Raw genomic sequence first — 24,828 nt, forward strand, 5'->3', positions numbered from 1 at the left:
GAAGTGATGGTTTATTTCCTATGCAAAAACAAAAACCACGTTGGAATATGGCAGGTAAAATAAGCCTAACCAGGAAGCAAAAAGCTACCACTCCTGCGCAGTTAGTATTGAACAGCTCCTGGGAGCTCTATAAATACACTTTGGTGACAATACCATCTCAAATATCTCACTCAGAAGCACCATTTATCAATACTGCATTTTTCCTGCTCTGATTGAGCTAGTTTGATGTAATGACAAAATTGATCTTTAAATATTCAAAACTCTGTGATTGCTGCACTTTTCTGAGAAGCGTACTTTTTTTTTTTTTAATTTTTCCTTGTACTGATAACATTTACATTTTCCTTCGGAATAAAAAGATTTGCCTTCACCGCTTCTGTTTGTAATTTGCTTTATTTTATCTCTTTCAACATTAAGCACAGCAAGGAAGAAATATTTGCATGCTGATGCAAATCAAAGCGTGAAAGCAATCAAATCAAACAAAAAGTAAAATCATCCCTGGTATTAATGAAATTCTTCTTCCCCTCTCACAACATTAATTCAGCACTTTCTTTTCCCCACCATTGACCAGCTGCCATTTCTTCCCTTAAACAGAATTACCAAGAAAAATGAAACTTCAGGAATTCAATGGTGTATTGCGCGTTCTAAAAAAAAGTTATAAAACATTTTTTGATATGTGAGAATGTGTACCTTTTAATTGAGAAATTAAGATTATGTCCCCGCTTCTCTAGAATCAAAAACTTTCAGGTAGGTCTTGCTCCTTTGTAAGGTCAGAGCAAAGCAGACATTTAAGAGAGGAAGGAAAAGATCATTGCAAATGTTATTGCATACTCCAGTCCAATCCAGTTTTATACTGCCACTTCCACAGCAATCAGATCACAAGTAACTCCAACTAACCTCATACCTACTTTCGTAAGGAGAAAAGCTGCAAACATGCTTGCGCTTCAAGCATGAGGGACACTTATTGCAAGGGCAGGCAGTCTGGCAGAGCAAGCTAATAAAGCCTGGATTACGTGTAACTTGCAAAGTACCCCATATGCAGAGAATATTTTTTTGGCCATTGCATTACAAGGTATTATGTCAGAAAGCCGCCTTCTTGGGTTTTGTAACAAAATGAACCTCAAATTATTTTAATGGTGGGCATTTAGCTTTAATAATGCTATTTAAGATTAGATATTAAGTTATATAACTTGTGTCTTCAAACTGGGCAATTTCATTACTTTCTCCTATAAAAAGTGGCATTAATAACTAAGCTTTTAAATTGTTTTCCACCTAATAAATAAATGAGGCTAAAAGGCACTTGTCAGCACTGAAGAGCTGGATCCAGTCCCACAGTGGACATTAAGGATACAGATTAGATCATGCCAACAAAACACTTAAAGCAAAGGTTTTCCCTATTAGCTACAGCAATTTTTAAACTGAGATTCAGTAATATGATTTTAATGCTAGGTGAATGAGGTCAGACAAACAAGAAATTACATCAGCAACAGCAAGCAAATTCTTACCAATTTAACGTCTACAAATTAGAGCAAGCTTTCCTTCAGAAACAATTACTGTCTCTATAAGCACAGAAGAAACCAAAAGAAAATCACAATGTTGAACTTGTGAGAACAGAGCTACAATACAATGAAGTTCACCGTTATTTCTTATGGGCATATTACGATGGAAGGATGTTAGCAGAACCATCTCTCCGTCAAGTGAAAAAGTAATTTAATGACAAAAGCAACAGTTTAAGCTGTGAAACCAATCCTCTCAAACTCAGGACAGTGAAGTTGCCTTCCTGATTTCTCTTCCTCTAGTTTAAATTAATAGCCTCTTAGCAGCAAGTTTCTGGCTCATAAATTTCCAACGTCACATGCTACCGTGGCACAGACCCAATGGGTCAGGCAACTACCAAAGACATCAGTCCCTGGCAGAGAGAGAAGGGAGTTCAAGTCAGGTAGCCAGAACCAATGCAAGACTAAGTGCCGACTAAGTCTGGCTCCCAAACCAGCAGGCTCAAGTTTGCACGGGGAAAAGATGGATGTGCAAGAGGTGAACATACGTCTACTGCAACACGGGTGCTGTGCCCACCACGCAGAGGAATGTTCAGGAGCAGACCATACCATGGTCTGAAATACGGATCTAAATTAAGGGTCTTGTCATCTTAGCAGCCTTCATCTAGTTAGTTGATGCATTAGTATATTCTCTTTCTCCCAAAATACACTGCCTAGCCCTTCAATTAGCTGATGCCAACTACCTGCTCTTACTATCTACTTCCACAGTGCATTGTGTATCTGCTGCCTCTACCACAAAAGAAAACACACAGATGGCTCATAAATGATTTTATACCTTAATTTTACTTGGACATACTGAGTCCAAAATAGTCATTTCTTCATAATATTCTACCTGTTCTTACCCACCCTACCCTTTATTTATAGCTTTCTTTTTCTTTCAGGTAAAATAGGCCAGTACTAATTACATCATCTTCAGGATCTGCACTACTTGAAACCATGAATCACTTCTGCTCTTTTCCACTCCCTGTCTCTATTTTAGCACTTTCCTCCTCTAATAGGGCAATAGAAGCGATCAAAAAGCTCCAGACCTGATTTTCATGTGCCAGAACCACCCTTCCAACCTCACGTTCTCAAGACTATGCCTTTCTTAATTGCTGCCATAAACTCTGCAACAGCCTTCCCAAGTGCAGCAAAGCATCTCCTCTAGATTACCCTCAACTTTGCCATTCTGAAGTGCAGAGGGATTATTTGGCATTTGCTTTGTCACTTTAGGCCCTTCTCTGCTCAGCAGAGGAGCAACACCCTTTATTTACGAGCTTCCCCTGGTGCCGCCACCTCCTTGCCTGCAGTTCGGCACCATGACCAAGTCCAGCCTTCCTGAGGTTTGTCCCTCCTCCACTGAGCTTCACCACGAGCAATCTCAGATACAGCTGGGAGGTGCTGGTGCAGCTGTGCTGTAGGGCCATACTGGGGGAAGGGAACACCTCTTCGGGGACCCTCCCACCCCTGCCAGTGCCACAGCAAACCAGCTCCCTTGGCAGTGAGACACCACCACCGTGACCACCAGCAGTGTCAGACACGGCAAGCATGGATTCAAAGCCCACCTCTCACAGATTCAAAGCAAGAACGTGAGGAAGGCATCCTATCCAGCTGCCTGATGGGTGACAACAAAAACCACCTGTAAGGCCTCTGTCACCAGCTTTAGCCTCAGCTAGAAGTACCCCGTGGGCTACCATGCAAACCAGTTTCTAGGTGGTGCAGTGTTTGAGCTGACAGCACCATATTACCAGGCACTCCACAAAGGAAAATATTGCCCTGCCTTTTTGACCTGTAGCTTTACAAATAGGTTTTAAAGGCCTAGCAGTAGTTTAGATTTGGACAAAATTCAATTTTCTTTAAAGAGAGAAAAGGGTTTTTACAGGATTGAAGGGAAACAGAGGTATACCCAAGCTTTGTTTAGAAACTGCAGTGTAGCCACTGCTTCTGAATAGGTAATTAAAAAAACAAACACCACAGGGTATCTAGTGATCTATCGGATCACTGGAAGACCCAGAGGCCTCAGGTAACACAAACTTAGGTCTGTTTTCATTGTCCACTCCAAGAGAAAAGTGAAATTAACTAATAAGAGAAAGTAAACTGGATTTAACAATGCATTTTGTGGGTTTGGGCTTTTTTAAAATGCAACAGATAAAGAAATGGGTGGGGTATTTTGCCTACAGAAGACTGTATTTAATAGCAAAATAGTCCAGGTGAGCCAGCAGATCAACCTCAACACTACTGTCTCTGTGGGGTTGACAGACTAAGTCTACGCCTATATGGGAAGATTAGAGGTTGCCAACTACACCAGTGGCTCAAAAGCAAAACCAAATAATAATCTATGAGTTGCCAAAAAAGCATGTGTACGTATACATACTCAAGCACCCCCACACAACTGCTGGCTGCCTTCCTTTGCCAAATGAAGCAGCACAGTCCAATGCTGGGAGGCTCTGGGGCATGTGCCCCATGCTCTGCAGGGTTTCACTGCCTACATCCCACTGCCACGGGTGCCCTCTTTGGCCACTGCTCCCGAGCCCCACGCTGCAGATATGCAGGCACCCCGGCACCCTGCTGCAACAGCTCCCTGTTTTCACGTGGCCGAGGCAGCCATCGTGGCTCCCTCCTGGCACCAGATGTTTCCCATTAACTTTGTCCACGCTCTGGCTCACAAGTGTCAACTGGAAAGCCTAGACCCCAAATATTTCACAGATGAAAAAACAACGGGCTCTTTGCCAGGGACATGGGACTGGATCCCAGCCCCTGCTCTACGCTGCTCCAGCAACTGGCAGAAAACAAGCCAAAAGCTATATTGGGATTTGGGTTGGGGATCACCCTCCGCCTTTGCAAGGGGCAGGCACCTCTGCAGCTTTTCAACCCCCAGCCCTCAAGGTAAGTGACCAAAGGGGCAAGTCACACATCCCCACCCTGCCTCCGAGTTGCAGCAAAGGTCTGCAATGTCCCTGCGCAGGCAGGGACTGGTGGCTCAGGCATGCAGCCACACTCATCCTGGCCACGGTGCCTGCCTGCCTCTTTCCTCATCAGTCTCAAAGCATGGTTGCAAGGTGCCATAGAGCTCTGGCTAAAATTTTGTTAATGTGGCCTCAAATCTCCCTTTAATTAGAGGAAAAAAAATGCAACTAGACAAAACCCCTCTGTACCGATTATTAAATATAGTCCTCAGTACAAGTTTTCCTCACTGCAGATTTGCTGCTGTGCCCTCAACTAAACATTGCGGAGTCCCAGCTTCTTCAGTTCGGAGTGTAAAAGGTCAGTGGAGAAGGCAAATCTGTGATCTGTCTTAAGTACTTAAACTTTCCCAGTTTGATCCACTTTCAACAACAAAAAATAGAAGTTGCTTAGATTAATTAACACCACCTTGAACATATGAAATTTTTTTTCTTCATGCTTCTTGTCTTCTGTTTCACAGCATTATTTATCATCAGGGCACTAGAAACATGAGACAGTAACTATCAAATACTTTTCTATATTAGTTTAAATCAGACCAAAATCTGATATCCCTTTTAATAGTAATAAAAGAAAAGAAGCACCCTTTATCAGAGGATTATATGTTACAAAAACTGAAATACTAAGAAAACATAAGTAAAAATAAAGTGCAGAATCCCACACGCTTTCTTTAGAGAAGCATTACATATTGGAAAACTATTCTGTTGACTGGATATTAATATCCAGTCCACATTTCAAAGTTTATTACTTCTTAAAAGAACTCCACAATTAGCTTTCTAATTCTGATTTTATAGATGAACATGCTGGTTTCTAACATGCCACATCAAATAGTGTGAGAGTATATATAGGAGCTAACCACAAAATATTCCAGGATCACATAATTGCCATGCTGGTTTAATTTCTTTTTAGCCATGTGCCATTTCATAAAAGGATTATTTTAGTTTCAAGTGCATGTGCAAGACATACAGAGTGCTTCAGGTTGCCATTCCCATACTGACTGTATCGAGAACCGTCTCGTTCCAGATAATCATCAACGAAAGCGATGCCTATCACAATTCCTTCTCTATGTCCTTTATCCACACTGCAAGGGCATTCAAGCAAAGGAACTGGCGTCCAGCCTAATCTTAAATTTAAACACTAGATGGAGCCCACTTCCCAAGACTGAAAAATAAAAGCTCTTGCAGCAAATTTTTACCAGCCTGTGGGCAATGTCTGGCCATGCATAAACATGACAGAACTCAAACTGCTGCGGTGACTGCCGCTACTGCAAAAAACACACACCGGCCAGCAATTATCTTTCTGCATAAAGAGGCAGGCTTTAAAACTGGGTGACTTCAGAAGAATTTCTATTCCTCTACAGATAACATGAGCTTGGTGCAAAAGACCTGCAATACTGGGATAAGCTAGATACATAAGGATTTTTTAAGTACCATATGACAAACATAATGCTGGGTTGAGAGAACGACGACTGAGTGATCTCTATTTTGACAATAAGCTCTACTGATTCTGACTATGAGAACCATGCACACATAAATTTATATTAAATAGGAAGAATCCTTTTTCAGTTGGTTTGAATTAGTTCTAACAAGAAAGCTCATTTGTGGCGTTTGATAAAATGCCATCTCTCCCCAAATGAAACATACCACATGTTTAACTAGAGATAAGCGAGCTTTGGTGTTAAAAATAGGATGCAACACCAAACCTCAGTACAACTGTTCTGGTGAGAAAGAATTTTTTATTTTTTATTTAAAAAAAAAAAAAAAAAGAAAAAAGAGCGCACCAAGTTGCCAAGATCCAACTTGAACAGCCTCACAGTTACTGGATAAATCCATTTCTCTCAGGCTCCACCACAAACAACTGCCACTTCTGCAGGGTTTTGGCCATGCTCTGGACTGGCTCCCCAATGCAAAGGGCAGGCAGAAATCGCAGGTGGACAACCCTTGGCCATTCCTTAGCTTTCTGAAGGACATGCTCGCAGAAACAGCTAAAAGCCAAGCAGACAATAAAGTTGTGCAAAACCTCCGATGCAATTCCCAGCAACACAATTCTGCTGACGGCCAAGCTATGGCTGTTAACCTTTGCTCAGTCTGGCCCGCTGCCTTCACCTCACTCTTTTCCTAACAAACCTATGATAATAGCTTCATCAAGGTTAAGATAAGCACAAAGGCAGTTAGCTTTACCACAGAGTACCACCTTCTGCTCACAAACAGGGACCCATCCTGCTCAAACAAAATTAACCACAGTAACCCAACTTGCCTTAGGACATTTTCTGAATCACCTGGGAGGGGAGGTGAAGGGAGTTATTACTAACCACCAACTCGGATCCTAACAGCAACTTCCAAGAAGGAAAAATACAGTGCCTATGAAGAAAGGTGCAAGTTTTCCCCTAAAGGGTTCTACTCCTCATTTCCATGGAAGTTCTACACAGCACATTTGCTTGGTTCCACATCCCTGTGGATGAAAGCTGGTCTCCAGGGTCTCACAGATTACTGCTGTGATGCTTTGAAACCGAGCAAAGGTCTTCAAATATTTCTGTTGCTAGGAGATCGGGGCTTGTACTCAAGACCACGCTGATGAGCAAGTGCTCAACTCCACCAAAGAGCATGCACAAGACAGTGCTCACATCTGCCTGCACTGTTCATCAAACCCGGGGCTTGCGAGCAAACACGCTGCTGCCATAAAAGCAGCAGGCTTTCCAGCTGTAGCCAGCGTACAGTCAGCTCAAACATTAATACTTCTGTTTATGAATATCCCAGTTCAGTCCTATTACATTAGGTATGTTTTCCAATACACCTAACAGAACATGTATGCACTCTCAGAAGGGTGGATCAATTTGTGTCTTGGTTTTGTGTTGTGTTTTTTTTAAGCAGTGTGTATAGCAAGCACCTAACATTTCTTTTAAAAGCAAATCTGAAAATAATTAGCATTTGTTTGGCACTTGACCTAAAACCAGAAAAACACACCCATTTACTTCCAAAAGCTTTTGGTTCAATAAAACAGGGACTTTATTAGCAGGAAGAGTATCTCACCAACCACACAAATTGAGTGTCAGCAAAAGGAGGAGACAATCGAAGTACCAGCCACAGTTGCAGGTTTGACTAAATAGTAATGTTTAACTACTTCCTTATCACAATCTGCCTGTACAACTATAATTTAGGAACCTTTGCCACTGTAATTTTCTGTGCTTCATTTTCTTTACAGCTATGCTTTTATGTGTCAGGCTAAATACTTGTTCATCAGCACTATTATCCATGCAACAACTGAAAATGAACAGCTAGGGGAAAAAAAGAAAAGCAGAAATACAAAGGCTTTGCATATGTATAAAAAAAGATCAAAATAAAAATCAAATTACCCAGTGTAGTATTTGAGGCTTGAGGAAAAGCAGACAAAGTCACGATAGCATCGTCAACGTAACTCTGAAGATAGTTACTGTGCAGGCACACGGAGCAGCGTGGTTACAGTCAAGGTAAAGTTAAGGTTAAAATCTAAAGCTTTTAGTTTCTCACAGCAATAATCCTGATGGCTTTCAGCCTCTGAATATGGAAGGGACAAGACACTGTGGCATAGCAACCTCACCCACTAACCACACTGACCACAGCTGGAGCACAACAGGCAAGAATTACAGTTCACTTGCTATGTGGGTGGAAGCAGACAGGACAGTGCTAAAAAAAGCACAAAAGTAAGTGAAAGCCTTTGAAATCTCACTTGGAGTTACTAAATGTACCCTTCCATATTCACCTGTATCGCTTCCCAACACAAAGAAGGAGAGTCAATCTGTAAATTAAATTAACTCCCTTCCGGGAGGAAAGAAAAATCAAGCCAACAAAACCAGAAATACAACAGAAAAACTGAGATCAGGTTAAACAAATTCATTCACTCGTGCGTTCATAAGCTACATCCTACTAATAGTGCACTTTGCATACTCTTAAGTTTGCTTTCAAGCGTCCCCGGACTAACTCCATTGTTGCAGGCTTTCTTCCCAAAAATGCAAAGGATTACTCAGGGTAGGGGGGTGTCTGAACCATCAGCAGCCCTTTGCTCCTTCAGAAGCATCCACTGTGGTCATCTCTGACCCCGCTCACGCTTCTCTTTATAGGCTCACCCATTTCACCCTGCGAGGCTGCCTTGGTATCTAGACCACTTCTCTCTCCACGCCCCCTCTACAGGAGCTCTGTTAGGCTTCACATCATCACCCGCAAGCACCCAGCTCGCCTTGGGGAACTGACTCCTGTTCAGTCCGAGCACCTAGCTCGCCCTAGGGAACTGACTCCTGTTCAGTCCAACCAACCACCCATTTTAATCTGCCTCCTGTTCACACTGCCACATATATTTTTGAAGGGCTGGGGATAGCCATAGCCCAACGCTTAAAAAAAACAACAAACAAAACACAAACAAGCTACACAAAAAAACCCGCAAAGACTGGAAGCCTTCTACATGAAGAATCTAGTTCTCCTGAAGTCTGCTGCTACGAGGTGAGGCTTGTAAACAAAAGTCAACTGATTACTTCTGAAATTTTGGAAACTAGCAATACAGCTACTGTTGGTGTAAAACAAGTAGCGTATAGTTTAGAATGTATGTGCTGCTGCACTTCAGAAGCAGCAAGTCGTGGGTTTTAATTGCTTTGCACCATTAAAAACCAAAAACAACAAATACTGAGTGATGGCCCCAGATGGCACTCCAGAACAAGCCCAGGCAGATGCTGCATTCCTCCTGCTACAACAGCCACCACCAGCCTTGCCATTATCACAGCACCCTCTATGACCCTGTCACTCTACTCTTCTTCCAAGCATAAAGGCCCCTCTAAATTCAAGTGGGTTTTAATGGATCACAGGACAATACAGGCTAGGAGAGACCTCCAGAGGTGTCTGGGTCAGCCTCCTGCTCCAAGCAGGGCCAGCTACAAGATCCAACTGGGTCGTTCAAGGCTTTGTCCAGTCACATCTTGAAACCCCCCAAGGATGGAGACGGCAGAGCCTCCCTGGGCAACCTGTGCCCCTGGCTGGCTGGCCAGCTGTCCCTGGGGTGAAAAACTGTCTCCCTGTAACCAGTGTGAACCTCTTTTGTTTGAGCTGCTGCCCACTGTCTCTTGCCCTTCCACCATACACCGTTGGGAAGAGTCTGGAGTGACATCAGTTCTGCTCTTTTAGTGGAAGGAAATGAAATAATTCCTTATACTTTTAGCTCTGGTATTTATCTGTTCATGCAAAGTACGCTTTGCTCTTTGATTTAGATTGCTGTTTCAGATTTTAACTTTGCTAACTGCATTTGCCAAAAAAAAAAAAAAATCAAACCAGAGTGAAAGTGAAAAATAAGTCTAAGAATAAACCTTGGGTGGAAATGCTCATCCATGTGATCACATCAAACTTCCCCTGATGTGCTGTGGTGATGGCAGCACTTCAGCACTCATATTACTGCATTTCCAGACATTAAAGCGGCATCTCTTTATATAGGTGCAACACAGGAGCGAATTATTCACGTACATTACAAAATAGGCTAAAAAAAAGCAAGATACATGCTGAAGCAAAGCCATGAGGAATGCACTCTGCTGGTTTTCAGACTCAAAGAATTTTGGGTAGTATGTCCATCACAGTAAACATGCATTGCTGCTGTTCCTGGGCGCAGGAGCTATTACTCTCTCAGGCTGATCGAGACTTCTTAGCACATCAAAGCATGGCAATCTGAAGCAGCAGTTCACTTACAGACCCCACTGCTACTCAGCTACCAAATTACCACATACCAGTCATACAGAACGCTTCTCAACTGCACTCCTAAGCCACACTGCTGAGGAATAAAAGGTATATAACTGGAACTAAGAGAGGAGAAAAATGCAGCCACGCAACAGATGTTCCATCCTGCCTGAAAGGTCATATGAAATGTGATTAGTGCCATTATCCTCCAGGACTCTGAATATTGCCTTGAGACAAGAGCTTTCCGGCATAAGCTATGGATCAATAAAAAGGATTAAGCAGCAATACTCTGGAAACGCTCAAAAGCAAAATATCAAGTTTCATCTCAGATTTCTCCAAAGCTGTGTCTGAGAAGAAACTCTGAAGTTTAAGAACCATCTTTTGGTCTCATGCTCTTTGCATCACTGCAAGACGCAGGTGCCATAGATTGTGCGTGTTCAGGAGACTGCAAAGAAAGGAGAGGGGGAGAGGTGATGCCAAACACCATCCCCTCCCCCACCCGAAGAGGTGTGCACCAGCTAAACCCGGCTGCAATCTGTCAGAGAGCAGCCAGCACCCAGCCCCACACGCACTCCCATGCCTTACCCAGGACGGGACCACCACTGCATGGGGACACTCGCATCTCCCTGCGACAGGACGGGCCACCAACACCATGCCCACACCGTATTTGCCTTCTCCCTCAAATCTTACGGCTGTGCATAAGGGAGGTTGCCACCACACAGGTGAGAGGTGAAGCAAGTTGTTTTCCTTAATTGAGCCTATTAGTAGTAACAAGTCACTCCTCCTAGGTCTAAATAGCTCAGAGATAAATCCCAAGGCTTCTAAGCTGCCAACCACCTCCAGTCAGTGCTCAGAGGCAGCTTTACTCCTACAGACAACACTGGGTGAATACTGCCACCTCCAACTGTGCCTCTTGGAGCAGATCTCTGGCTGATATGTTTGCAGCAAATGTTTTCCCTGCAGCTGTCCAGTCATCTTTAATTGAAAGTCCAAAGTGCCAGAGCCGCCTCCTCAGGGAGCAACAGCAGGTACTCCTAGACTGGTATTCTGCAGGTCAGCTGTCTGCACACCAGTAAAGACTATGACCCTGAAAGAGCTCTGTGCCTCTCTTTCCTTCCCCCGCCCCCCCCCCCCCCCCTTTTAATTTAAAGAAAAAAGATCTCACCAGAGACTACTTGGGATGGAAATTCTTTTCGCAGCAAAGTCTGGTACAATATTTAACGCAAACACACCATCAACGCATCATCTCTTAAAGTTCACACCACAGGCAACACTCGTATTAGGAAAAGCAAAGAGAACCACACAGAGCTTTTCTGAAAAGCCATCCAATGAATTAATCATTTTCTGTCTGAACTATTCACAGAAACAACTGTTTCTGTTGAATAAGCCAAGAATAAAAAATAAAAATGTTCTAAGCTGTTGCTTCACAGTGTGTCTTACAGAAAAGTAATTTAAGTTATTACAAAAGCAATAACACTCAATCTCATAAAATTACACTATTTCAAATTAATCCACTGCGTGTTAATTCCTTCACCTTTGCCAAAAATAAAATAGAATGAGAAAAAAACCTACTCCATCAAAAAAGAAAGTTGAAATTCAGTAAGTTTTGCCTGTTGCTTCCATAAAACCAACACCATAAAAACACTTAGCTTTCACCAAGCCCAACTTGCAAGAAATAATACTCCACCTCTTTCTCCCAAGCAAGCACAAGTAAGTGAAACTCATTTTGCAGACTCACCAAAATCGTCCATATTCCAGGAGGCAGCCATTTTTCCAGTTTGCGAAGTCCACCGTTGCAGCATGGTTACAGCAATCAGCAGGAAAATAGGAAAAAAAAAAAAAAAAAAAAAAAAGGACTCTTGAGATTCAACGTACACTACAACACTACTGTTTTCTGTAAAGTCTGTATTACAGAATAGTTTCAGATAACTCATTAAATGGACTGAACATACACCCACAACACTAACTTACTTTAAAAAAACAACACCACAATAGCAAAGTCATATTAATAAAAGAACAATAATTACCGTCTAAGAAAGCTCTGCCAAGGCTGCCCTCATAAGGAAGATTTTGTGAGAGGGAAAAATATATATTTTTTTAAAAGTCAGATCTTTTACTGTACCTACCCTCATCAGGCTGTAACAGGTGGGCAACATCACATACAGAAAAGGTATATTATTTTCTCATACTGCTGACATTTTTAAATCCTTGATGAGGAGATTTAACATTCGGCAAAGAAGTCAAAAACGGCCACAGCAACTGCTCATCTTCAGAATTCTCAATCAAGGATGGGGAACTGATAATTTATTCTTTGCAATTAAGGGGGCTTGCAGCCTACCTCACAGCTATCTACACATGGTTACACATCTGCAAGCTGTCAACAATACCCAAGCTGAAGTAACAATTTTTTTGATCTGGACCTCAAACAGTGTCCAGGTGACTAAACCCAGTGTCACTCCTCCTAATAAAAAGCCAAAGAACAAATTTTACAGCTTTTCCAGGCTCAGCACTGATTTCTTTTGGCAACCACTCCAAAACGTTTAACAAACTCAGCATTAGTTTCTTTGCCTTTTTGTTTGGTGGTTTCTCTTATTATTACTCCTTTGGAGTGGGAATGCTTCAAAGACATCTGAACAAAATGCCAGTTGCTATGGGTTAACCCAAACAAATTGCACATGTGCACGTAACGGCAGCAGAAGGCGTGCTCTTCTTTTGACCAGAGAAGCCAACTGCATTTGCAAGTTAAAGTCCTGGGTGCAGAGACACCAGATGAGGAGAGTGCTGGAGCCTGCAGTGGAGAGAAGGCGGTGGCAGCGAAGGAAACGCTGCCATCTTATTGCAGCAGCTGTGTAACCACCAGACTGACCATCATTCAAACAGATGCCAAGAGGCCAAAGGTCATTGCAAAATCTCTTGCAATAGATTGGGAGATCTTCCTATTTCATGTTTTGACCATGCCAATTCTTCAAACCAACTGTTCTCAGGAATACAGACACGGTCACAACTCGGCAATCTTCTGCTGGGTCCCAGCAAAGGGGCCTGGGGCCAGGGCAGCACTTTGGCCTCCAGAAACCCCAAGGCAGCGTAGGAGGGCAGTGAGCCACCCGCACAGGCCTTAGCACGGTTTGGTTTTGATCCCTGTAGAAACCTTGCCATACGAAGACAAATTTATCTGTTGGTGTCAAAAAGGAAAACATAATTGGCACAGTCAACTAATTTGCAGCCCCCTACAGATAACGGCTGATGAGTTACCTCCTCCTCTGTCTCCACGGCCCATTAATAAGACAGCACGAAAGACTGCAGAAGATGGATGATGATTGCTCATGTATTTACCACTTTGCTAGCGAGCAACTTTTTTTTAGAACTGCTTTTACCAAAGGCGCCTTTCCAACACCTTCATCTGAAGAATATTGGAGAGGAAAGGGAAGAGATTGCAAAAGATTTGTCTTCATTTCTGATTTCTCTTGTCAGTCTTGTGAACTGCAGTCCTTCCCCAGAGATGAGACCATGCACCACTACTGTCAGTGCAACTGCAGCTACAGATTGCCCTCAAGATATTACCCGCCTTTCCCTCTGCAAGGGAAGCTGACAGTACTGGGAAGACATCTTTACCGGAGTAGACAACTCCAAGATACTCCCAAGGACTGTAATAGCCATTGGGTGATCTGACTAAACACAGGACTTCAAATTAAAGAAAGTAAGAATGGTGGCATGGAACATTAATGAACTTATCACCAGATGAGAGAGATCAAGAGGTCCCAGGGAAGTAGATGCTGAATAGGTAGAGACACTGGGAAATGTGGTGTGCAAAAAAAGGAGGAAGGAACAAAACGAGAGTATGAATTACTCAAAACAGGCAGAATTCAAGCATGAGAGCTGCGGAAATAGTTTACTTAGGATGGGGAGGGGAAGAGAGAGAGGGATAGTAGTGCAGCATCCCCATCGACTGTACTGCGTATGCATTTCTGAGTGAGAACAGGTGATTGTTGAAGTTTGACACGTTATAAGGCGCAGCTTTCCATTAGCACCTCAGAAGGTTTGGGGGCAGGAAATCACAATATGCCGTGATGGGATGGATGAATGGATTGGATTTAAATTGCCTTGAGCACTGCAGCAGCATCCACTGCCTACGCTACATGCTAGTTGCTTGTGTCAGAGTCAGGAGCGATACATTAGAGCAAGACCACAGAGACATTTTTCATTCCCCCTGCTCCTCTTCACATGCTATTTTGGCATGACACTGGTTATGAAACTGAAAATGTTGGTTCAGCTTCAGGCAGCAATTTCAGGGTCAATTGCTTCTTCACCAGGCACTGAAATCACAATTTTTCAAGTATTGAATTAACTGTGAATGTTTTGGGGAACAGTGAACTTTAGTAGTACATTATTACTGTGAGTCCCCCTCCTCAAAAATCTATCTTTTAATCCCTCTTGATATGCCAGGTGCCTTTTTTTTTTTCTAGAATTGCACTTTAAGATGAACTCTGCAATTACACTGCTTCCTTTTTGTTCCATCAACTCATTCCTGACTGTTATGTACTCTCCAGTGTACAGCTCTCAAGTGGTGGAAGACACTTGCAAAACCAAGTGAAACATTTTCTCCATTTACCACAAAAGCACATCAATACAGATTTTCCAGCTGAAAGCTTTTGAAAGTTTCCTCAAAACTTTTATGGTTTAGCTTGGACCCATTCCTAATCCACAGGCAGGGTAAAAGACTCATCTGGCACCAGTGTACCACAAATTATATAAACAATAAAGCCTTAATGAGGTTAGCTGTCCAAAAAACAGAGCTATGCATCTTCCCCTAATACTGACGGTACAATACAGAACAACTACAAGCTTTGATGCTGCAACTGATTTCACTCTGGATACAGCTGAATCACACTGGTACTTAAACAGCATCCCAGCCAATGCTCCACCAAGCTAGGAAAGATAGAAACTAATGGAAATTGGAAAGCCATTGCTGGGGACGAGGTCAGATTTGGTTTTATGATGTCACCTGCCAAGGGAAATTCTAGGACATAATCAAACTTTAATATTTCACTCTCCTATGCAAACATTATTAAAGTGTGAATATGAAAAAGTATTCTTTAAAAACTGAAAACACCATCCAGCAATATCCTTCAAATTCTATACAACTTCAGCTAATCTAAATGAGAGGTGCTATTTTTCATATCAAAATGGGATGCTCATAAACTACGGAAATAAGACAGTTGACATGGGAAATTATGAAATCAGCAGTGTTATGGAGATTTAACATTTAAGTGATACATAACATAAAGCTGAGTTTGGTTTGTTTAATCTCCATTTCAGGTCTACAGCCCTACCTCCACTGCTTGCTATCTGACCATTGAGACAACTGTGAAAGCTTATCACGTCAAAAGCAATAAGCTACACAACCAAAAATTCCCAGTTGCTTTCAGTAAAGCAAGGGCAGCATTAAACATCAGGAGTATCAAAATCACCCCTCTGCCCTCACCATGCAAAACCCAAGCACAATTTGTTTCACAAAACACAAGCTGTGGTAACTCCTCAGACAGTGAGAAACTTCAGGTCTTAGCAACGTTTCATCGGTTCACCCAAGAACATCTCTATGAAAAAAACATACACCGATATTTAATAAACATAGTACGCATATGGATACACATAGAAATACACACATACATATATATATTACACTTAATTTATATAGATCGTGCTCATCACCCAGCAGGTGGCACTCGTACCACGAGCTCCAGAGGCTGGAGCACGGTGGGAAGCTGTCAGCAGGCACTGCTCTACAGGAGGCACCATCTTCCTGAAAGCTAAAACCACCATGTGCACAGAGATGTCCACCATCCTTCTGCAAGACCTGAAGTGTCAAGGCCAGAATCCAGGCCAAAATCCCATTAAGCTTACTGGCCAGGCACCACCTCCACCAATTCCCTCGACAGCTGCAAGACTCCCCTTGGCTGCTCCTAATTCTCAAGTGTTCTTGCAGCCTTTACAGAGGAGCAGTATTTCAGGGACTGAAAGGGTTCTGGAATATTTTCGACATAGAAGCATCACATGATGATGTCGAGAACAATACAACTAAATGTAAAACTTACTTAGAACTTCATCACTTCTTTTCGCCATTTAAGATACCCAACTAGCTCTTAATTAGTCCCACTAGTAATTTGGGCTTTCAAAGATCCCATGAATGAGCAAATCAGAACTGGCAGCGGAAATGCTGGTTTCCTTTGATTAAAATTGGAAGACTTGTTTTCACCCATGACTTAAGTGTCACTATCATATGTACAGTCTTAATACACCTCTTCTTCAGCTGAGTGGTGCTTCAGCTTCAGCTAAGTGGGTTTGTTTTTAAAAACATATTTTCCCTTCAAATTCAATATTCCACCCATGTCCCTCCCCTCTTCAAAAAAAAAAAAAATCAGCTTAGAAGGATCAATTTGAGAAACTCAGCTCTGCATGGAGCAGTGCTGTCGCCCATAAGAGAATGCCTTGTGTCAGATTGAAAGATGCTTTTCCAAGGTCATTTCATGTTCCAGTGGGTTTGTTATGAAGTTGTGGAATGGCAGATAAGGTTGCATGAGATAGTAAAGTGCCTTCCTAAGCTAGTTCTGGGCAGTAATGTGCAACCAGTAATCGAGCAAGGGACTTCTATAACATTTACCTCTGAAAGAAACTTCATATGCCGAGATAAATGCTGCTGCAGGAAGGACAGGAGCAGTACTGAGATGCTGATATAATCTATTTCCCTGCAATCTCCCAATTTAAAAAAAGAAAAGGCCATTTTCTTAACAAATTTGCATTAACTGCACATGTTTATGGCACTTGGCAAAGGTTGGGGGGTTTCTAGGAACATCAAGGGGTATATGTTCAGGAAGTTTTGTTAAAATACCCAACCCTTCGTAACAATGATAATTTGATGTTGAAAACTGTTAAATTCAGAATCAATAGCAATGCCTCCAAGTTACAAGAACAAGGATACAACAGTAGCTCCCTATTAGGTATGAGGACTAACGATTTCCAAGGTTAAAAAGGAAAAAAAATACAAAGCATATCTAAGAATGTTTCTTTGAAAGTCTTGTAGTTAGTTACAGTGTGAGGAATGATGATCCAGTATTTTTAGACTGCTTCTAATATAGCCTGAAAATGGAGGAAACCATATAACGGTATCCTCTTAGCAAGCTTTTAATACTGCTTGAGCCTATCCCAAACTCTGAAACAAGGTAAGCATCTGGCAGCACACCGAATTGCGTGTCACCATTTCAGTCATCGTACCAGGGAATAAATCCTTCCCTGGAAAAAACAGGGGAAGAACAAGCATACAAACTCCAGAGAGACAGAGACCGGGGTGGGGGGTGAAGAATCCTTCTCAGAGATGGTTAGCTACATTTTAATGAGGTTTAAAGCCTAACAAAGCATCGCCAATTTAGGATCCAAAAATGCAAGCACTTGACATTGAAACTGGCCTAGGAAAGGGGGGTAGGGGGTGTTTTTCAAATCCCACATGAGCATTTTGGGGGTCCAACAGCCTGTCAGGAAAAATCAGAAAAATGGCCACCTAGCACTGAACTGTGCACAAAATGCAGAGTTTCAGTGCTTGCAGTTCTGCATTGCAACCTGCGCTCCCAGCCCCAGCCCCCCGCGATCCCACACGCCCCCCAACGCCCCCGGCGCCCCTCCCGGCTAGCAGCGAGCCTGGGGCTACGGATCCCTAAGCGCTATCTGCAATCACTGCCGGGGCTCTATTACTACTACTTTTAATTTTCCTGCTACTATCTCTTTTCTAATGAACTGCTGTTACTACAGAAATGTAAATGTCGCCAGCTGAGTTGTTTTAGGTCTGGGTTTTTTTAAAAACCCGAAAAGGTAAGACAAAGTGTGTGTGTGTGTGGGGGGGGGGCACCACTGAGAAACATATTAAACATTTTTAACGCTAAAGACGCACTGACCCCACCGACCGACAGCAAAACCTTGCTGTTTCACCGGGACTGACCCTAAGCCTACACTAAATCACCGCAAAAAAGAGGCTTCGGCACCCCACCTGCACCGGCTGGGCTCGGCAGCAGATGCTCCCCCGGCCGCGCTCCAGCCTGCGCAGCGCAGCGGCTCCCCCGTTCACCCCCCGCCTCCGCAGCCGCCCCCGCTGCGCACCACGCAAAGCCCGTAACTTTGCGGGCCCCGGGCACATCTTCCGCGGGAGATGCCGCGCTCTGCGAAGGGGAGAGAGGCGGGAAGGGCGGCTGAGGGACAGGCTCCCGCAAGAGCCGTGCCCGCCTGCGGCACTCCCGCACCGCACCGCCCGGCCCCGCGCATCCCGCACCACAAGTCCGCTCCGCCGCCGGAGCGGGGGAGAGCCCTGCCCTCGGGCACCCCGAAACGGCCCAGGGCGGCGGAGGGCGCGGACGGGACACCCCAACAGCCCAAAGCGAAAAGGCGGAAAGGGGAAAGGAGGAAGGCAAAGAGGCGACCCCGCGCCGCAGACCCGCAGCCCCCGGCGGCCTCCCCGCGCAGCGGCGCGGAGCGGAGCGCGGCGGCACGGCGCCCCGCGGGGGCGGCCGGAGCAGCGCACGCCCCTCGGCCCTCCCCGTTGACCTCAAGCCAAGGACAGCTCGGCGGTCCCGCGGCGCATCGCGACCCGGCGGGCCAAGCCCCACTGCGCTGCACCGAGCCGGGCCGGGCGGCGACAAGGGCGGCCCGGGAAAGCGAGGGGAGCGGAGACCGGCGGCTTCTCACCTGAGCCTGCCCCGGGAGGTGCTTGCCGCCGCCGCAGGAGGCGCCTCCTCCCGCTCCCCGCGGAGGAGGCTGGCGCGGACAGCCCCGGCCCGCCGAAGTTACGCGCCGCCGCGGAGCCGGGCTCCCACCTGCAGCACCCAGCGGACTCCGGCGGCCGGCACGGCTCGGCTCGGCATCGCGCGGCGCGGCCCGCCCCCCGCTCCCGATTGGCGCCGCCGCCGCCCCGCCCCGCCCACGCCCGCCCGCAGCGCCCGCGGGGGCGGTGGGCAGCGGGGCCCGGCCCCCCCCGCACGGAGCTGGCGGCCGCGGGAGAGCGGTGCGGGACACGGGCCCTTCCGGCCCCCCCTCAGCCCCCCCCCCCCCCTTTTTTTTTTCTGGGGAATAAAAAGGGGGAAATAATAAAAGCGGTTCCGTGACGTTACTTGGTGCCGCCGCTCCGCGCCGCCGGCCGCACGGGAGCCCGCTGCCGCGGCCGGCGCTGGGAGGTGCCGGTGCAGGCGCTGCCGCCCGGTCCGCGCTAGGGGGACGCGGTCCGCAACGGGCGGTGGGGGCCCAGGCGGGCTGCGGCGGGGGGGGGCGCTCCCGGCAGGCCCGGGGAAACCACGGGCGCCTCCGCCCCAGCTAAAGGGCAGGGCAGGGCAGGGCAGGGCAGGGCGGGCAGCCGCAGGGCTCCCGGAGCCACACTGCCCGCCACAGCCCAGCGCCCCACCCTGCCCACCGCCCTCCCCCAACAGCCCGCAGAAGTTTCCTGCTTTTTTTGTTTTAAATTATAGGAGCCCTTGCACAAGTGCGCGTTAGCCACGGAGGAGGACAGTGTATAGCAGGTGTGGGATGGAAACGAGAATACGGCTGCACTGGTGGGAGTGTGAAAAGGCAGTTTCCAGGTAGTGGGAATCTCCCCTTGGGTTTGGGAGCAACCACCCTGAACCTCTGGAGAAGTGAGGTCGCAGCTCTGGGAGCACAGCTGTCCCAGGGCGGGAAACCCGCAGCTGTGTTCGGAGCTGATGGGGACACCCACGGAGAAGTGAGAAATTTCCTGCAGGAAAAGCACACCGAGAAAGAGCCAGAACCTCCCAGCGCTGACTTGTCTTGGCCAAAGTGGTGGTGAGATGTCCTACCAGACGACGGGAAGAATGTTCCCTGGCCAGTTGCTTTGGGTGTCCTGCCTAAGTCATTAATGCCACCATCACATCTACCCTGCCAGGGTCTGTAAGTCACGACAAGGCTGTAGCCCCTGTGGGAGGCAGCCAGAAGCCGTGGGCTGAGGGAGCCTGCTGGCTACGCACCACCGGCACAAAGCCCTGTGCCCAGCGGCGAGGAAGACGTTCTCCCTCCCGAAGCCGAGCGTCAGGAGCAGGCGGGCTCCCTCCCGAGCACCCTGCGCGAGGCTGTGGCAAGGAGGGCCCTGGCGTCCCTTGGCGCTCGGCCAGCAGCGCCGGCTGCCACCTCTGCCTGAAGTTTGCCCGTGGTGCAAACTGCTGCTGAAATCCACCACACGTAGTCTGAAGAGTTCAAAGGATACCTGTGGGGAAGATCTCCTTGTGAGGGGGGCGTGGGGTGCCAGTCATCAGTGACAAAGGTTGAAGTTCCAATGGGGACATTTTTGTTCAGCATGTGAGATAATTTTCTGCGATAAGTTATGCTTAGGTCGGCTCAGCGAGAACATCCTGCTATCGAAGGGAGTTGTGTGGCAAGCAAATTCCTGGTCACCTGCATTTTTTTTTACTTTTTTTTTTTTTTTTTTTTTTTTTTTTTTTTTTAACTGGGCAGCTGTGTACACTTACTGAGTTTTACGGCTCTGCAAAATCATAGGCAAGACGTGATGAACTCAAAGAGCCAGATGAAAAAAATTATTTGATTTTTCCGAGTTGATTTTTCTGCTATTTGGCAAAGCATTCATAGGAACTGAAGTCCCAGGTCTATGGCAGGATGCACAGGACGAGCTGAGGGACCTGGGACCCGGCTGTGGCCTATGTGTTGGCAAGCATCCACCGGCCAAGAGCCGATGCTCTCTCGGCAAGGAGAGGGCTCTGGCTGGGGACGGCAAGGCCAGGCTTCCCAGCTGCAACAGGCTGCAAGGCGAGGAATCAAGCTGTGGGCAGGAAAGTGGCTTCAGTCATGCCGCGCAGATTTCCACTGGCTATCGTGGAAAGGACTGATGGTGCATCCCGTCCCATCCTGTGGTATAAGGGGTTTCTTACCTCTGCTAAAGTTGAGGGGGCCTCTGGGAAGAAACCGAGAGTGTAGAAAAAGTGCTATAAAATGAGTGCTAGGGGTGGGAAGGCTCCCAGGGAAACCGGTGCTCTGCCATGGACGGCAGCAGGTACCTGGGGCTTTAGGGGAACTGGTTTCAGGCGATACAGAAGCAATCACCCAGCCCCACTTTATTGGACAAAATGGCTGAAACATATTTTGTTCTGCTGATGTGGGAAAAGGCTACGCCAGTCCCTTTCGGGGAGGCATTAATTAAAGGAACTAATGGCAAGTTCCTAAAATATCCTTCAGAGTGATCAGGATGTCTGCTGAGAGAAATCTGACTTGCTGGGCTTCAAGTTGTGCCAAGTCATTGTGTTCATCAGGAAATGAGAGTGTGCTGGGGCAGGTAAAACAGAAATAAATCACGCTGACCCTCCTCCGGTACTTTCTGCTAATACTTCCAAAGCCGTGTTTCGGGAGGTGGCTTACATACGTTCGTTACGTATTTGCTTAATAGGCTGTAACAGCTCTGAAGCTTTTTCTTGCTTATATTGTGGTTAATGCTTTTAGCACACTGTATAGGAGTCTGTCCTTACTAAAATTGCCATCCTAAGCACCCCTCTCTGAAATTCCTCTGCTAAGGATCCATCGCAGAGGCTGCATTACAAGAATGTTAATCTGATTTACGGTAACCCGGCATGACAACTTGTGGTAATAGGTGATATAAAGTTGAAACCTTGCGACAGAAAGGACATTTGTCTCTGACCGTGATGGGAACGTGGAAGCCCCAGGGTGCCGGCTCGGGAGAGTGCAGAGCTTGTGAGCACAGGGTGATGAATGAGGGGAAGTATTTACAGCATCACTCTAAAGAGCCATTTACACCAGAGAGCATCATTATTTCCACACATATCGGTACTTTCTAGCTTGGGCTGGCCTCATATATCCAAACTTTTATGGGTCCTCTGTATTATTTGTGTGGCAGTGGTGGGTTTTTTACTTTAAATGAACCTAATTAATAATGCTTCATCTGCCACTACTTATTAACATACTGCCAGGAGACTGAGTAGTGGGAGAGGAGTGCCTGGCAGTCGCTGTTTTTCAGACTCCGAAGGAGGAGCCCAGCCCTCCGGAGATCCATGCTCTGAGGATGAGGCCAGAGGTGCAGATTTACAATTAAATTTGGGGTCACGTAAAAGGAGTAATAAATACTATAGTAATACACTATGCAGACAACATTTTCTCTGTGGAAAGACCTTTCTGAATGGTCTCCGCATCCCTGCCATCACTGATACACCAGGTAGCAATGCCAGCTCCTGCAGACCTTCCACCTCGGCAGGGATCCTTGTTCCCATGCTGTGCAACTCAGTTCCTGAAAAGTTTTCTGGTCTGACAAGTTACCTGCTTACAGCAAAATCCAAGAGTACTTGTTTAAATGCTCCATTTTCAGTAAATGAAATTATATACCACAGAAGCAGCTTTGCCCATGCCTGGTCATTTTAAATCGATGTGGTTTGTTACCCAGATCAGGGAAGTGTTTGCTATAATTTGCCAGTCCCTGAATATTGCTTTTGAATCAGAGACCATTGTTATCTGAGATTAGAGCTATCCACAGCTTTACTTTTATACTATCATCAGTTCACATGGTGTTTAACAGACAAAAAGACAGAAAGATGCAGCGTCCCTGCCCCAGCATATATATGGGTTTGGAACTGAAACAGATTTATTGAAATCCATGTGAACTTTATCATTGATTTCTTTGTGCAGTGAGGCTTCCTTTAAAGCTTGACAGCTTTTTCTTGTAAAGCTGAAATAAGACTAACCTGAAGTATCAACACTCAGTAGTTTGATGTGATATTTCCCTCTCTCTCTCCAGATTTCTGAGACACGACAGAATTACTTTTATTTAAAAATATGTTTATCACATTTGCTGAAAGTGCCCAGGCTGCCTAAACCAATACAAAATGCATGCAAAATACAATTTAGTATTGACAGGGGACTTGACCGGATGATCTAACTGATCATTTATAGCCGGCTATGACTGTAATTACATGTCCACATCATGCTGTCTAATATTTTAAATTCTTCCTACCATATATTTTCATTCAGTGAAAGGAATTTACTTTAGCATCATTCTTTCTCTATGTCACAAGAGTAATTTTTCACTGTTGATAAGAAAATGTCATTTTTTGTTAAAAAATTGCAAATGACAGAGCCATTGCTGTCACCTGAGCTTTCCTTATTTACTGATTGTCTCCTTATTTAGTGAACAATTTCAATGAATTTCAGAATAACAACAATCTGTAGTGCCTATCTATCAAATTGTACAGAAAAGACTTGAAATAAATTACTGTGAATTAAGGTCTTGTCATATGAAATGCTGCTTTTGCAGCCTCCATAGCTCGACCCCTAAAAAGTATAGCAAGAAATACATTATGTGACATTTTAAGTGAGGTGACGGCCTTCTACAATGAGATGACTAGCTTGGTGGCTGAGGGGGAGTGGTGGATGTTTTTTACCTTGACTTTAGCAAGGCACGTGACTTTGTTTCCTGTAAGACCCTCACAGATAAGCTGATGTTGTATGTGTTAGATAAGTGGACAGACAGTGAGGTGAACTGAAAACTGTCCGAATGACCAGGTCCAGAGAGTTGCGATCAGTGGCACAAGGTCCAGCTGGGGGCAAGCCACTGGAGGTGTACCCAAGGGCTCAGTGTTGGGGCCAATACTGTGTAATGTCTTCATTAATGGTCTGGATGATGAGGCAGGGTGCATCCTCAGCAAGTTTGCAGATGAGACAAAACAGGGAGGAGTGGCAGATACAATAGGAGGCTGTGCTGCCATCCAGAGGGACCTCGACAGGCTGGAGAAATGGGCAGGTGAGAATTTCATGTAGTTCAACAAAGAGAAATACAAAGTCCTGCAACTGGAGACGACCAGCCCCAGGCACCAGCACAGGCTGGGTGCTGATCAGCTGGAAATCAGCTCTGCAGAGAAAGACCTGGAGATCCTGATGTACGACCAGCGACCGTCAGCCAGCAGTGTGCTCTTGCAGCAAAGATGGCCAATGGTACCCTGCATTAGGAGTGTTGCCAGTAGGTCACAGGTGGTGATCCTTCCTCTCTGCTCAGCACTGGTGAAGCCACTGCTGGAGTGCTGGGCCCAGTTTTGGGCTCCCCAGTACAGGAGGGATATGAGACTTACTGGAGAGAGTCCAGCTCATGACCCTGAAGATCATTAAGGGACCTGAACTACTGAGGTATGAGGAAAGGCTGAGAGAGCTAGCACCGTTCAGCCCAGAGAAGAGAAGGCTCAGGGGGATCTTATCAGTGTATATCAATACCTGATGGGAGGGAACAAACACAGGGATACCAGGCTCTTTTCAGAGGTGCCCAGTGCCAGGACAAGAGGCAATGGGCACAAACTGAAACACAAGAAATTCCATCTGAATGCAACCCCACCGACTTTTTACAGTGATGGTAATCAAACACTGCCACAGGTTGCCCGGGGAGGTTGTGGAGTCTCCCTCTTTGGAGATATTTAAGAGCCACCTGGACATGGCCCTGGGCAACCTGCTGTAGGTGACCTTCCTCGAGGGTGGGGGTTGGAGCAGATGACCTCCAGAAGTCCCTTCCAGCCTCAGCTTTTCTGTGATTCTGTGACTAAATCAGACACCCCACAGAGCAGCACTCTTCCTACTTCTCAAAGAGAAAACAGCAAAACACTCCA

General features: G+C 45.7%; 1 protein-coding gene across 3 annotated transcripts in view; it reads right to left on the bottom strand.

Annotated features, from left to right (window-relative positions):
- Positions 1–19,241, bottom strand: part of EPB41L3 (erythrocyte membrane protein band 4.1 like 3) — a 144,045-nt gene extending 124,804 nt beyond the window's left edge. Inside the window, exon 1 of one of the 3 annotated variants that reach the window (XM_080381229.1) lies at positions 18,908–19,241. The gene's annotated coding sequence lies outside the window, so the exon portion shown is untranslated. The other 2 variants (XM_080381251.1, XM_080381249.1) reach the window with 2 other exon arrangements.
- Between the last annotated feature and the right edge of the window lie 5,587 nt (positions 19,242–24,828).

This window comes from Falco punctatus (assembly GCF_963210335.1).
Source record: "Falco punctatus genome assembly, chromosome: 3".
In the NCBI taxonomy this organism is placed as follows: domain Eukaryota; kingdom Metazoa; phylum Chordata; class Aves; order Falconiformes; family Falconidae; genus Falco; species Falco punctatus.